Here is a 3,134-nt window from a genome sequence, read left to right on the forward strand (position 1 = left end):
ACAATGCGACGTTTTATCGTGGACAGATTTTCGTATGAAAAGATAAGAAGCGCAGAAGGGGAAAGTCACATGAATCAATGTAGAAAGATAAGGATTGTTCAAGGACAGCGGAGTTTAAAGGTAGCTCAAAGTGTTCTCGTGATACTCGACCCAATTTCTCCATCGTGTAATTACTAAGCGAGTTATAAAGCGTGCATTCGTCTGTTTTAGAGACAAACCGTGAACTTCACGTCTCAATTTCTATGGACTCGAAAACATTCGGAAAGTCATATTTTACGTAAGTTTATCTCAAAAAACATATATAAATATATCTATATATACTTCTATATATCTTTCAGAAAAATTCTTAATATTAATTAAGAATATATTAAATTATATTATAATTAAATTTTGTAAAGTATGATATAGATATTAAGTTTATATGAAGTTAAAAATACGTTTAATTTATGTTTTATGAGAATCTGACTCGCATTTATAATTAAATCTTTAATGCATTTTCGCAATTTCGATTTCATATTAAAAATTGTCCGATAAAATAGGATCGATAGGTTCCACGACAAAGAGAAAACACGAAAAAAGAAAATGATGAAAAAGGGAAGAACGAACGCGGTCGTTCAAAGACACATCGATATTCCCCATGCTCTCCATCTTGTCATCACAATATAAAATACCGGCTAAAAAAGGAGCGCTGAATGGCCGATACCCGACTAAAAACCGGACTTGCTCTCGTTACACGAAGCCAAAGAAACGAAGCAGTTGGCTACAGGACGGTGCAGGTGGGTTGCCAGATGGCCAGAACGGAAACAGTGAATGAAGGAACGAAAAGAAACGAAAGGAACACCGTTCATCACGAATACGCGACAAGACAAACGCGACCGCGCGAACCGAATACCAATTTCGAGTTCCTGTCGCGCGATTCTGGACATATATTCTCATTTTGTTCAACACGTTGTAAAATTCCACATAATTATAAAGAACAGAAAAAAAATTGATTTGAGTATGATAATGGAATTGAGATTTATTTTTATAGGAAATTTATGCATATATAAAATCTTTTTATACTTTTTTTTTACATTTTAGAATCATTGTAAAGTATATTTTTATGTGACAATATTTTTTAATTAATAATATGCTATTATTAATTAATCTTTTTTTCTTTTCGTTTGCTTTTTCATATTTAATTGTTATTATTCAAATAAAGTGTTTTTTTTAGTTTTAAAGTAAAAATATAAAAAAAGAGGAATGGATTGGTGGTTCCGACCGGGATCGAACCGGCGACCTTCTGCGTGTAAAGCAGACGTGATAACCGCTACACCACGGAACCTCTTGATACCGAGATTTTTCCTAACGTAATTCACTCTATTTTAAGAATTTTTTTTAAATACTTTTTAAATTATTATAATTTAATATCATATAACATTCGACTGATTATTATCGTCAATCAATTTAACTTATGCTTATTCTATTTTTCTCGTAAAATAGCAATTTAGAATTGAATATAACTATAACTTTGTTATTATAAATGCCATGACACTAATATCATAGAATTTAGTGAATTTAGTTTGCAAAAATATGTCAAATTTTATTATATGTATTATATGTATAATAAATTATAAAAGGTGCAAAAATTAAATATAAAAATCTGAAAACTACTAAATTATTAGTTATTATATTCCAAAAATTAATTTTTAATATGACCAAAAGATATTCCTATAACAATATATTTTAATAAATTAAATTTAATAAATTAATAAATTTATTAATTTCTGAAAGTAATAAATTTAATAAATAATAAAATGTTAGTAAAAATTTTATATAAAATCAATAAATTTAATAAGTATATATTACAATATAATAAAATATTTATATGTTTTAACTATTATAAATTATAAATTATATTTATTTGTATTTTACAGACATTTTTATCGACACTCGATCTTGCTTGCCGAGTTACGGTTATCAGGTGAAAAAAGATCGTATTCTGCTTCGATTATTATGTTTGATTTTGTATGTAATATAAAATTGAGTGCAAATTTCATATTTAAAATATACATGTTTTATTCATAAATATTTAAAATATATTTATTTTGCATAATTGTTTTTTGCGCGTTTTATTCATGAAAATCGATATGATTCATTACCATTATGGACAGATGGAAAGTTATTATAGTTCCAGTTATCTACGAATAGTAAGTTATATATTTTTTAAATGATTGATTAGTTTTTAAATGTATGTATATAATAAATAAATCGAAATTATAAAATTTGATTTAAATTATAAAAATATATAGAATAGATTTTATACATTAATATCATAATATTAATTATATTTAATATTCTTATAAAAATTATTAAAATTATTATTTTATTTAAATAAAATTTCAAAAAATAACATAAATAAATAATATATAAATCATTTTCCATGCCACTCGCGAAAATTCTATATATATTTTAAATTTAATCCTGTTAAATTTTTATTATTGTAAAGAAAAATTGTTATATGAATAAAATTAAAATAAAAATTTAAAAATTTTCATATAAAAATATTATTTAAAATATTTTCATATAGATATAGATCATATAGATATAGAAAAATAATATTATAAAACAACAAGATAAGTTTTAATTCGAAAAAATATGTTAATTGTTATATATATGTTATAATTAATTGTTATATTATCGTAATGAATTATAAAGTCCATAAATTAATAATAAAAAAACTAATAATTAATAAATTATTAACCATTATATTCGAAAAACCGATTTTGATATAATCGATAAAATTCGTATATCTTCGATAGCGTTCGTAAGTGTCGTCGCGCCCTTCCATCGCTACAGAGCCACGTTACACAAAAGAGGTTATTTCTTGTCGAACCTTCGTACTAGACAGATCGGAGCTATTACGCTCAAGTTAAATTTATATAAGATCGCGAATAAATTTTTTAATTTTTTACTTTTATTAAATTATAATATTATTTAGCATATTTTTTATTTAGCATATTTATTTTTTTTTAATTAATAATTTTTTACTCCTTCATTTATTTTTTTAATTTTAACTTTTAATTTAACTTTTAATTTTTAATTTAGTTTAATTTTTAACTTTTAATTTTTAATTTACTTTAACTTTTAATTTT

The 3,134-nt window shown here is 23.8% G+C and overlaps 1 non-coding gene across 1 annotated transcript; it reads right to left on the reverse strand.

Annotated features, from left to right (window-relative positions):
* Window positions 1–1,251: 1,251 nt before the first annotated feature.
* TRNAV-UAC lies at window positions 1,252–1,324 on the reverse strand. Its single transcript has one exon. It is a non-coding gene; the product is annotated as a tRNA-Val (tRNA).
* Between the last annotated feature and the right edge of the window lie 1,810 nt (window positions 1,325–3,134).

This window comes from Apis mellifera, linkage group LG12 (assembly GCF_003254395.2).
Source record: "Apis mellifera strain DH4 linkage group LG12, Amel_HAv3.1, whole genome shotgun sequence".
In the NCBI taxonomy this organism is placed as follows: domain Eukaryota; kingdom Metazoa; phylum Arthropoda; class Insecta; order Hymenoptera; family Apidae; genus Apis; species Apis mellifera.